Here is a 13,020-nt window from a genome sequence, read left to right on the forward strand (position 1 = left end):
TTCTCACTTGTGAATTTTTTTCACTTCTTAAGGATATCAAATTTTTTTTGACAGAGTTAGACAGTGAGAGACAGAGACAGAGAGAAAGGTCTTCCTTTTTCCATTGGTTCACCCCCCAAGTGGCTGCTATGGCCGGTGTGCTGCGCCGATCCGAAGCCAGGAGCCAGGTGCCTCCTCTCCCATGTGGGTGCAGGGCCCAAGGACCTGGGCCATTCTCCACTGCCTTCCTGGGCCACAGCAGAGAGCTGGGCTGGAAGAGGAACAACCGGGACAGAATCCGGTGCCCCAACCGGGACTAGAACCCAGGGTACTGGTGCTGCAGGTGGAGGATTAGCCTAGTGAGCTGCGATGCCGGACAAGGATATCAATTCTTGTCACAAATATTTTCTCATTTTAAAAATGTTAGCACATAGGATAATAAGGTAATGCATATGTAGAAACAAATTCTCCTTTGTGAGCTACAGTAATTAAAATGCACATATTTAGGGCCTGTGCTTGCAACTCTGGCATTCCCTATCAGTGTCCTGGCTGCTCCACTTCTCATCCAGCTACCTGCTAATGTGTCTGAGAAAGCGGTGGAGGATGGCCCAATCAGTTGGGTCTGCTGTGAGAGACTTGGATACAGTTATGTGGGGAGCAATCCGGACTGGACTGAGTTACTGGAATTAAGACTTATTCTATGCATCTGCTCTCCCACAATATGGCGCTGGGAGAGAAGTAAACAGCTTCCGCACAGCTGCCTCCAGTTCAACCAATAAACTGTAGGACTTGCTCCTGATTGGAGAGCAGCGTACTCGGCGTGTGGGCAGCCGAGTTGGGATTGGCGGAGGAGGACTATAAAGGAGGAGAGAGACGGCATGCACCAGGAACATCTATGAGGAACATCTAAGGGGAACACCTGTGCAGCCCCCGAGAGAGCCGGCCGGCGGTGTGCCGCTCCCCTGCGGAAGTGGGGAATGTGGCCAGGGGGAACTGCCCTTCCACGGAGGTGGAAGGGACAGTAGCCAACCCGGGAAGAACCAGCAGCAAACCCGGGGAGGGCCGAGCAGACAGAAGAACAGCGCAGGGTTCTGTGTCGTTCCTCCACGAAGAGGGGGAGCGACATAATGGTGCCGTGACTCGGATATGAAGCCTAGGCAGGGTTCTGTGTCGTTCCCCCATGAAGACGGGGAGCGACACAGTTATTGGTTCCTGGCTTCTGTGGCTATTTGAGGAATGAACCAGTGAATAGAAGATCTCTCTGTCTTTCAAATAAATGAGTAACTCTTTCAAAACAAAACAAAACAGACACCCCCCCCCCCACATACCTGGAGAGAAAGATGTTCATTTACAAGAAGAGAAGACCAGAAAAACCCAAACAACAGAAGTTCATAAACATTCAAAGTTTTTAGTGACTCACTAGATAATTCCTCAAATAATTTTTTTAAATTAGAAAGCATGCTCCTATCTGCTGGTTCTCTCCCCAAATACCCACAGTGGCTGGGATTAGGCTGAAGCCAGGAACTGGAAACTCAATCCAGATCTCCCCACATTGGGGGCTAGGAATTCGATTACTTGAACCATCACCTGCTGCCTCCTAGGGTCTGCATTGGCAGGAAGCTGGAGCCAGGAGTTGGACATGGGTGTGAAACCCCGGTTCTTACATATGTTCTATCCAGTGTCTTGAACTGCTACATCAAAGTCTACCTCTCACTAAATAATTCATAATCCTTGTGAAATGACCACAAAGAAAACAAATGATGCTACTTCATGTTTCACTTATCTGTTGCTTTATAATAGCCACTCCAATATTTAGTGACTAAAAATAACATTTTATTGCTCACAATTCTGTGGCCTGGCATTCAGGCAGGGTTTAACAGAGATGGCTAGGCCCTTTTTTGGTGAGATTTCAGCAGCTATGGTGGCTTAACTGGGGCTGGAAGGCCCACGATGGCGTTACTCACATTGCAGGAGTCTTGGTGCTGCCTTTTGGCCTGGGGCTACCTGGTGCTCCTCCTTGAGGATTCTCCCCATGTAGTCTCTCATGGTTCCGGAGTGTAGACTTCTCAGGCTTCCTTATGTGCTGAGTGGTTTCCAGGAGAGGATGGCGGAAGAGAAGATGCTGGTTCTCTTACAGCCCAGGTCTGGAATTGGTGTTATATCTCTTCTGCTATATTCCATTGACAGAAGCACTGGATTCAGAGAGGGGAAATAGATGCTACCTTTCAATGTGGGGAGTGGCTTGAACATAGGAGGAAATTCGGGGGATGATCCTTGTTATGTTGGGAAGCTTACTGTTTAGGAGTGGAATTGTTGAGAAAGAGAAAGTGTATGTTAAAATGCTTTAAGTTGCTGTAATAGAAACCTTACTAAACACCTTTATTATTGAAGTCTTTAAAAAAAATCCTACAGGGCTAGATGCATGCAGATAAAACTTTCCCTAGGGTTGGTTAATTCAATGCCTTGGGAATGTGGTCAAGGAGCTGGGTTCCTTCCTTCTTTTTGCTCTGCCATCTTTACGTGTGTTGATTTGTTCTCCTGCCTGGCTTCCCTTATCACCCTAAGCGGCTCTCATTCTGGATTCAGAGGATGTGCAGAAGCAGCAAAAGGGAACACTCTTCTTCTGCTTCTTTTTAGGACTAAGGAAGCCCTCTTCTCCCAGGACTTATCCCTCAGGTCTCCTTAGTTAAAATGGCTTCAAGCGCCCATTCCTATTGCTGCTAAGCAAGGGTAAAGCCTCCAAATGGGCGCAGGCCAATTAGATCCCTATTCCAGGGCTGAGGAGGGGCCCAGCCTCTCCTGAGAGACACAGTCACTCGGGGAAGAGTAGGTGCAATTAGTTATGTTTAGGAAGGCAGAACAGGATAAAGGCCAGAGTGAGTATTAGTGCTAGAACTAGTGACAGTATTTGAAGTATTCATGGAAGTATGCAGGTAGAATGATTTTAAACAGTATTCTTGGGCTCCTTTAATATGAACCAAGGTTGTTTTTTTTTTTTTTTTTTCCAATCAGGAGTGGAAAGATTACAAACACGAGACAGCTGCCTTTGAAAGAAGAGTTTGTTACTCATAGTTCCTGGTATGTCATGTGGGATTGCACGCGGGAGCAAGGGCGAGGAGGAAATGGAGAGAGAAGCTGGGATCAAGACTCTATTATTTGGCTGGCGCCATGGCTCAATAGGCCAATCCTCCACCTAGCAGCGCCGGCACACTGGGTTCTAGTCCTGGTTGGGGCACCGGATTCTTTCCCGGTTGCCCCTCTTCCAGGCCAGCTCTCTGCTGTGGCCTGGGAAGGCAGTGGAGGATGGCCCAAGTGCTTGGGCCCTGCACCCCATAGGAGACCAGGAGAAGCACCTGGCTCCTGCCTTCGGATCAGCGTGGTGTGCTGGCCGCAGCGCACTGGCCGTGGCGGCCATTGGAGGGTGAACCAACGGCAGAGGAAGACCTTTCTCTCTGTCTCTCTCTCTCACTGTCCACTCTGCCTGTCAAAAAAAAAAAAAAAAGAAAAAAGAAAAAAAAAGACTCTATTACTGTAGTGAGGGGAAGTAGGTAAGGGAAGATATCTCCTCTTGGGCAGGAAGCAAACCACATGTGTTGAGGCTGGTGGCTGAAGGCTTTGTATAAGATTTCTGAGTTCCTGAGAAAGCAGTCTTGGACCATCAGCATATCTTGACTTCAAGATACCAAATCATCAACTGCAGAATATCCAGGATAGTTACTCTCCTATCACCATGGTGTCATCAATTTAGCTTGTATTTTTCATAGACAGATAATAGATGTATTAACAGAGTGAGACAATGCCTATTTGTAGTATCTGAGACAGTGAATAAAGGCCTCATTTTCTAAATGGTTCCTTGTGCTCCAGTGTCAAAGAAAACCCTTGAGGTTGTGTGTGAGATGCACTCTATATTTATCAGGCATAGAACAGTCAAAGCTCCAGGTAGGCACCTCCTGTTTCACTTTTATTCACCTTTCCCAGGATAGCCACAATGACAAATCACTTAACAGGAATCTGACCAGGCTCTCAATCCTCTCAGCCACTTCAGAAAGATCTTCCACTAGGATTCTGTTCTGCCTTATGGGTAATTCAGCACAGACACATTCTGAGAATAAGGGGGAAGAAGGCAATGCTTTTCTAAGGCATAGCATATGAGTAATGAGCACCTTAGGTTAAAAAGCTGAGTGAAGTATTTTCTTTTCTTTACAAAGTTTATTTTATTTTATTTTATTTATTTGAAGGAGAGAGAGAGACAGAATCTTCCATCTGCTGGTTTGTCGCTCCCCCTCTTCGTGGAGGAACGACACTAAACCCTGCCTAGGTTTCCTATCCGAGTCACGGCACCATTATGTCGCTCCCCCTCTTCGCGGAGGAACGACACAGGACCCTGCGCTGTTCTTTTGTCTGCTCGGCCCTTCCTGGGTTTGCTGCTGGTTCTTCCCGGGTTGGCTACCGTCCCTTCCACCTCCGTGGAAGGGCGGTTCCCCCTGCCACTTTCCCCACTTCCGCGGGGGAGCGGCACACCGCCGGCCGGCTCTCTCGGGGGCTGCTCAGGTGTTCCTTCAGATAGATGTTCCTGGTGCATGTTGTCTCTCTCCTCCTTTATAGTCCTCTTCCGCCAATCCCAACTCTGCTACCCACGCGCCGAGTACGCTGCTCTCCTCTAATCAGGAGCAGGTCCTGCTGTTTATTGGTTGAACTGGAGGCAGCTGTGTAGAAGCTGTTTCCTCCTCTCCCAGCGCCATATTGTGGGAGAGCAGATGCATAGAATAAGTCTTAATTCCAGTAACAGTCTAGTCCGAGTTGCTCCCCACACTGGTTCACTCTCCACATGGCTGCAATATTCAGGCCTGGGCCAGGATGAAGCCAGGAGCCAGGAACTTTATTTGGGTCTTCCACATGGGTGGCAGGGACCGTCTTACACTGCTTTCCTAGGCACATTAGCAGGGAGCTGGATTGGAAGTAGAGTAGCCAGATCTCCTATATGGGATGCCCACATTGCAGGCAGCTACCCATTGCCCCTCAACACTGGCTCCAAAGTGAAACATTTTCTAAATGGTTTAGAAAATATGAAAATCTAGAGAGAAACCTTGTTTTATAAAGTGGTAGGACTTGAGTGTTAAAATACACTCACCTCATTACATTATAGTTATTATTTTGAAGTAAGGCAAATATATTTAAAAATCCAATTTAGGGGACAAGCATGTGGTACAGTGATTATGACACTGCTTGGGATTCCCACATCGCATATTGGAATGCCTGTGTTGAAATTTTGGCTATGTTTCTGATTCAGTTTCCTTTTAATGCACACCTTAGGAGTTAGGGGATGGCTGGAGTACTTGGGTTTCTGCCATTCATGTGGGAGACGTGGTTGGAGTTCTTAACTCTTGGCTTTGGCCTGGCCCAGCCCTGGCTCTTGTGGGCATTTGGGGAGTGAACCAGTAAATGGAAGATCACTCTTTGTCTCAGTCTTTTTGTCTCTTTTTCTCTAACTTGCAAATAATAATAATGAAAAAAAAAATCTCATTTGGTTGCCTTGAACTTGTAATAATTCCCTAAAATTTTTTTGTAGCAGTCATTACCGGAAGATTTAGATTTTAATGGATTTTTTTTATAGAATTCATTGAATGCTCGTTGGATTTCTATTTGAAAATGTCTAATGAGAAATCCATGTCTTTTCATCTTGTTAGGCAACATGGTGGTACTTGAATAACATGCATGCTACCTAATATTACCTCCTTCCCTCCTGAATGCCAACTTCTTTTGTTTTTTAAAAATTTTCAAGAGTCGTAATCTGACTTGCTTGCCTTTTCTGGATTTGTCTCGGTTTTTAAAAACTTATTATTTTATTCTGTGTTTTTATGATGGGGATTATAATGATACTCTTCTTATAAGTGGCTGCTTCTTTTGGTTATATTAAAAAGAACCCATTGAATGCTTTTTTTTTTTGGTGGTACTTCCCTTATTTTCAAACTACTAGTTTGAAATTTATGATAATGTATACAGGGATTATAAGTTGATGACTTCCATCACCGGAAGTGGAAATGGGCATCCAAAGAGCACATTTGGGAGCAGTATTTCAGGAGAGGAGTGGACAAGTAGGTATGGGCAGAATGTGAGTTCAAGTTGTGGGGCAAGCCTGGTTCAAATCCCTGCTCTCTTAATTATTAGCTGTGACCTTGTACAATTTCCTTAAACTCCTCATGTCTCAGCTTCTTATTATCAATTGTCAATTATTATCAGTGGGAAACTGTGATGTAATAAGTAGAGTACAGGCTTCAGGGCCAGAGAGATGTGATTCATCCACTAAACAGTGGTGTCCAGATGTCCGCGTGTGCCAGGGACCATTTCTTATATTTACTTTTAAAAATGTTTTTATTGTTCTCTGTTAGGTGGTACCAAAAAGTATTTGATAGTGGTTTGAACTGGAGTTCACTTTAAGATAATGAGAGTCCTTTTATACTTCTAAGATCAAAGAAGAAACTGTAAATTGATTTGTTTTGTTTGCTTGTTTTTAGTAAGTGAATTAGAGAACACTAATGCTAAGATTAATGTATGGATGTTATTTAGTCCAATATATAAAATACAGATACTAAGGAAAATATAATTTCACTTGAATCTCTTGATCATTCAGTTTTCACTCTTTGATCTGCAGATTCTAGATTTATTTCACACTGAATGTGGTGGTTTACTGCTGTTTCTCCTGCTTATGCTTATGCATTAAGTACAGTATTTAAAAATAGACGTGAAAAACTGCAATATAGGGGCCAGCATTGTGGTGCAGTGGGTTAGGCTGCAGCCTGTGATGCCAGCATCCCATATCACAGCTCTGGTTCCAGTCCTGGCTATGCTGTTTCCAATCCAGCTACCTGTGAATGGGCCTGGGAAGGCAGTGGAAGATGGCCCAAGTGCTTGGACCACTGCCACCCAGGTGGAAGACCTGGATGGGGTTTCTGGATCCTGGCCTTGGCTTGGCCCAGTCTTGGCCATTTTGACCATTTGGGGAGTGAACCAGCAGATGAAAGATCTCTCTCTCCCTCTCTCTCTGTAACTGCATCACAAATAAATAAGTACATCTTAAAAAAAAAAAAAAAAACCCAAGTGGATTGTAGCAACAACAACAAAACAATCATTTACATATAAAAAGCATCAGAATATATTTTTGGCTGTTGGTATTGGGGAAATGAGGTATTCTTTTTTATGATTTATTTATTTGAAAGGCAGAGTGGGGGAGAGGGAGAGAGTAAGAGAGAGAGAGAGAGACAGGAGAAGAGAAGAGAAGAGGAGGAGAAGAGAGGCCATCTGTTGGCTCACTTTTCAAAAGACCAGTAGCTAGTGCTGGGCCACGCTGAAGCCAGGAGCCAAGAACTGAGTCCTGGTCTGCTACACAGGTGGCAGGGATCCAATTACTGGGGCCATTGTTGGTCGTCTTCCCAGACGCTTAGCAGGGAGCTGGGTCGGGAGCAGAGCTGTGCTCTGATATGGGATGGCAGCATTGCGAGTACCCACTTAACCCACTGCATTACAACACGGGGCTCATGGGGTGTTCTTGGATTGCTGATGCTTACCACTTGGAGAGCCAAAATCAATACATTTCTGCATGTTTTAAATGTGCTTCACATTCTCACGTCTTTTGAAAGTATATTGAAATATATATATACATAAATGATCCCCTGAATTCATATTTCTATCACTGACTTCTCTACCAAGTCCCAGATCTTTATTTCCAATTTGTGCAAACATCTATCCAGGACAGTGCACCATGCTTCAACATTGACACAATAAAATCCAATTTGATGCCTTCTCCCATCTACATTTCATTATTAATCATGAATTATAGTTATTATATAATTATTACTATAGATTAATTTACTTACTTTCTTAACTTGCCTTTCTGCCTCCCACTACAATGACTAAGAAGAAATTTTAGTGCTAGGACAAAGGAACCAAGAAAAGAATCGTTCTTTGATCCTAAGGAAGCATTCTTTGAAATCACTCAAATTTGTCTTGTTTTCTACTGTTTCAAGTCAGGCCTTTATTGTCTTTCTTGAGATTGATTTTAGTTGACCTCCTTGTCTCATCTGTCCTCTTTTTTTTTTTTTTAAGATTTTATTTATTTATTTGAGAGGTAGAGTTACAGATAGTGAGAGGGAGAGACAGAGAAAAAGGTCTTCCATCTGTTGGTTCACTCCCCAAATGGCCACAATGGTCGAGCTGCACTGATCTAAAGCCAGGAGCCAGGTGCTTCTTCCAGGTCTCCCATGTGGGCACAGGGGCCCAAGGACTCGGGCCATCTTCCACGGCTTTCCCAGGCCACAGCAGAGAGCTGGATCAGAAGAGGAGCAGCTGGGACTAGAACCAATGCCCACATGGGATGCCGGCACTGCAGGTGGCGGGTTAACCTACTGCGCCATGACGCCGACCCTAATATCTGTCCTCTTATTCCAATGTCTTTTCCTGATTACTGCGAGTCTGACCGTGAACCTGATTTGTGTAATCATGGTACTTTACAAATCTTTGCTTCCCTGCTGTGTCCAGAATGAAAGGAACATACCTTACCATACCATCCAACACTTCCTCCTCCTCACCCTCAGCTATTATCTACCCCACACACCTAGGCACAGACAGTGATGTGACATTTCTTTCCTTGCTTTTGCTCTGAATGTTGTCCTTAGTAAGCTTTTGCTTTGGGTTGACATCCTCAGCATCCTTCAAGACCAGTCTATGTATTATTTTTCTTGTGAAATCTTCAGCTCTCCAAGAATAGTTCTGTGACAGTTGTTCCTCTTACTCATGTTGGTAGATTCCCAGGATCTTGCTGAGCACTTTGAGCCCACTATCAATTTCTTTGTAAAATTAAAAATAGGGGCAGGCTTTTGGCCTAGTCGTTAAAATGCTAGATAGGACGGGTTGGAGCTGTGGCTTAGCTGGTAAAGCAGCCGCCTGCAGTGCCAGCATCCCATATTGGTGTGGGAGACCTGGAAGAAGCTCCTGTCTCCTGGCTTCTGATCAGTGCAGCGCCAGCCATTGCAGCCATTTGGGGAGTGAACCAGTGGACAGAAGACTTCTCTTTCTGCTTCTGCCTCCTCTGTAACTCTGCTTTTCAAATAAATAAAAATCTTTAAAAAAAAATGCTAGTTAGGATAGCTCAAGCAATTGGGTCCTTGACACCCATAGGGGAAACCTGGATCATGCTCCTAGTTCCTGACTTTGGCCTGGCCCAGTCGAGGCCATTGCAAGCATTTGGGGGAGTGAAACAGATGATGGGAGCCCTCTCTGTCTCTTTCTTGATCTCTTTCTGCTACTCAAATTGAAAAAAAAAAGCACCTGTTTTAAGATAGTTTTTGTTACTTTTAGTTCTTCGGTAAATTTCCTTTGTTCAATTTCTTAACAAAGCAGACCAATACCATTCTCATAGTCATCATTACTTTGACACATGTTTAACACATGCCTGGACTTCTTTCATACAATTGAGTTATCATACAATTTCATATAATTGAGAAAGATCTAACAGCTGGTTCAGCACTCACCAAATAAGTGGGCTGTGTGTAGTAAACCAGAGTGGCTAAGTGATAACACTTCTGCTATGAGCCCTCAGTGAGTTCCAACAGAGACTGCAGTCTTCAAATGTCATTGGATTTATAAGGTCACAACCCGACTTGTGCTTGACACATCTTTTTTTTTTTTTTTTTTTAAGATTTATTTATTTATTTGAAAGACAGAGAGCGAGAGTGAGAGCGAGAGAGAGAGAGAGAGAGAGAAAGAGATCTCCTTCCTTTCCACCCACTGGTTTACTCCTCAGATGGTTGGAATGGCTTGGGCTAAGCCAGGCCAAAGCCAGGAGTCAGGAACCAGGAGCTTCTTCTGGGTCTCCCACATGGGTGCAGGGACCCAAGTACTTGGGCCATCTTCTGCTGCTTTTCCAGGTGCACTAGCAGGGAGCTGGATTGGAAGTGGAGCAGTGTTAGCACTACAGGCAGAGGCGTAATGTTCTGTGCCACAGCGCCAACCACCTTGACGCATTTCTGAACTCCAAGACTATTTTCTTATATAATCTTGGAGCTATCTCAAGTAAATTCCTTGCAGTTAGACAAGTCTAGTGAGTTTTGTGTTTAGATGGTGATCAGTTTCTAGCCTCCTAGGGAGCTGCGTGGAAAGCAGGGACTCAAATAACAACCTTTTAAATCGGAGGGCATGAAGGGGTCTCCTAAAGCTTCAAAGTCAGAGATGCTGTTAAGTAGCAGCTCGTGTAGGTAACCACAACAACATGGCAGAATAAAATAAAATTAGGAAAATGCACAAATCAGTGCATTCTGCTAATAACTGAAGCCAACCACACCAAACAAAGTAAGTAATTGTTTATCCTTTTATCTACTTGCCCCAAATTTTTAGATAATTTTATTAGTCTATAAAAGGACCACATACTAGTAACATCCTACAGGCATAATAAATTATTTGAAGATGTTAAATGCCAAAACATGTCATGGGATAAATTCTTCCATTTTTATGGGAGAATTTACTTATACAAGGAATTGAGTAAATTAGTCAGCCTAAAAATTTACTAGGTTTGTGGTGATTTGATTGAGTTTCTGGTAATAGTATCTGTTAGTAGTTCAGATATATTAAGGGTTAATGTTATAAGCAGTAGAAAATTACCACATATTAGTCATTTTATTAGACTGAAAGGTTATTAAATGTGGGAATAAGAACTATTCCATATTACATAATCATTTTTCAGTTTCTCATTTCTCAAAGTCCCCTTGATCTTTTACCTCTTTCTGTTTTTCTCTCTGGATTAAAAGGAATCTTGCTGTTTTGTCTTCAATTACCCCTGCTGTGAATTAACGGCAGCTAATCATTAGCAACAGCGGTGACATTAGCTCTGATTGTGAATGCTTGAAACCACACCCTACGAGCTTTGCTTTTGGAATAGAGCAAAGCGATCCAATAGAGCCAATAGAGCAAATAGATGTTTTGTTTACCCTGCCTTTCACAGTCACCGAGTTTGAGGGCACTACGAGTGGCACAGGATTCTGGAGACATTTCCCCGGAGCCTGCTGCCCCCTCATGGCCAGATGAAATAGGGCCATTTCAGAAGGACCCTGATGGAGCTTGCAGTGTCATTTCTCATTCTTTCTTACACGTGACACTTTTTGAAAACACACATTTGGCTTGTCCACATCTGGAGGCGAAATTAACTTTTTAAGATATCAATAAAAATCATATCACATCCTAAGGAATCAAATGAGCTTGAATATTTTCTATAGAGTTACTTGAATATAGAGATGCTGTAGGAGAGTAAATTTGATTGTAGCTACTTTTGAGTTACATGAACAGAAAGAGAAAATTAGCCTCAGAGCGTTTGTTTATTTGCATTTAATAGTGAATCTTTTAAGATTCAGTTCTCCCTATTTAGTCTTGTAAATTCAGCTTTGCTTTTAAAGTGATGGGGTACATGAAAACTAAATAACTGGCCTAAATGAAAATGTTGAATATTTAACAGGTCATTAATATCTAAAATATGTGCTATAACTCATACATTTTTGATACTTAATTAGATAAACGATGATGATTTATGAAGCACCAGTGATCCAGGCACTCTACTAGGTTCCCTGACTGCTGTAGTAAATAAAAGGTCCTGCCCTCCAGAAATCCATCTAGAGTGAGACAGAGACATCAACAGAATTCTAGAATAAGTGAAGAAGGTCCAGTGTATGTGGAATGCTTTGGAAATATGCAGGAGGAACTCTGGCTCCAACTTGGATTATGGGAAATCAAAAACAAAGTAAATTAATATCAATATTCTTTAAACATTTTTATGTATTTATCTGAGAGGCAGAGACAGAGTGAGTGAGAGAGAGCAAATTCCTATCTACCAGTTCACTTCCCAAATATGCCCACATGGACTAGCTGTAGGGTTTGGGGGGAGGGCAAAGCCAGGAGCCTGGAACTCAATCCAGGTCTCCTAAGTAGACGGCAGGAACCCAGCTACTCCAGCTATCCCTGCTGCCTCCCCGGGTTAGTATTAACAGGAAGCTGGATTCAGGAACAGGGATGGTGATCAAATAGAGGTGTTCTGATGTGGAATGTGGGCTTCTTAACTGGTGTCTTAACCTCCAGGCAAAATGCCTACCCCTAATGTAAATATCCTTTGGCAGGCACACTACTTCCTAGCTGACAAGTACAGATTTAAATATACATCTCCTATAAGACATTGACATTCCAGTTTTGCATGGTCTGATTTCTATCTAAAGTATTTATTGTTCATTGGCAATTTTCCTTCTTTTTTCTGTTGAGGAAAAATGTTTACATTTAGGAAAATTGTTTACTGTTTCCATGGTTAAGATGTAACTCATTAGCCGGCGCCGCGGCTCAATAGGCTAATCCTCCGCCTTGCGGCGCCAGCACACCAGGTTCTAGTCCCTGTTGGGGCGCCGGATTCTGTCCCAGTTGCCCCTCTTCCAGGCCAGCTCTCTGCTGTGGCCAGGGAGTGCAGTGGAGGATGGCCCAAGTACTTGGGCCCTGCACCCCATGGGAGACCAGGAGAAGCACCTGGCTGCTGGCTTCTGATCAGCACGGTGTGCTGGCTGTAGCGTGCCAGCCGCGGTGGCCATTGGAGGGTGAACCAACGGCAAAGGAAGACCTTTCTCTCTGTCTCTCTCTCTCACTGTCCACTCTGCCTGTCAAAAAAAAAAAAAAAAAAAAGGATGTAACTCATTTACTTTAATAAGTATAGCTGAGAAATAATCAGTGAGTACGAATGTGTTGATGTTTACACCCTTTCTGGATTTAATAATAAGAGTCATATGAATGATCACTTTTGCTTTTTTAATTACTTACCAACATGATAACCATGCCATTCCCCCTTTTATAATTTAGGTTAACGTTCTATAAACAATTATTTCTTTAAATTGATTTTCTTCTCTATGGGAGTATACATTTTAGAATATATAATTCCTTTCTGCTTTTAAATTTATTCTGTTTAGGCCAGCTCTCTGCTGTGGCCAGGGAGTACAGTGGAGGATGGCCCAAGTGCTTGGGCCC

General features: G+C 43.4%; 1 protein-coding gene across 11 annotated transcripts in view; it reads left to right on the top strand.

Annotated features, from left to right (window-relative positions):
• LOC138842975 (zinc finger and SCAN domain-containing protein 30-like) overlaps positions 1 to 13,020 on the top strand; it is a 54,493-nt gene that overhangs the window by 34,955 nt on the left and 6,518 nt on the right. For 2 of the 11 annotated variants that reach the window (XR_011379355.1, XR_011379356.1), the window contains one exon: positions 2,992 to 3,057. The exons of the other annotated variants lie outside the window; for them this stretch is intronic. The gene's annotated coding sequence lies outside the window, so the exon portion shown is untranslated. The remainder of the gene's footprint in view (positions 1 to 2,991; positions 3,058 to 13,020) is intronic. 11 annotated transcript variants of the gene reach the window in all.

This window comes from Oryctolagus cuniculus, chromosome 10, assembly GCF_964237555.1.
Source record: "Oryctolagus cuniculus chromosome 10, mOryCun1.1, whole genome shotgun sequence".
Taxonomy (NCBI): Eukaryota; Metazoa; Chordata; class Mammalia; order Lagomorpha; family Leporidae; genus Oryctolagus; species Oryctolagus cuniculus.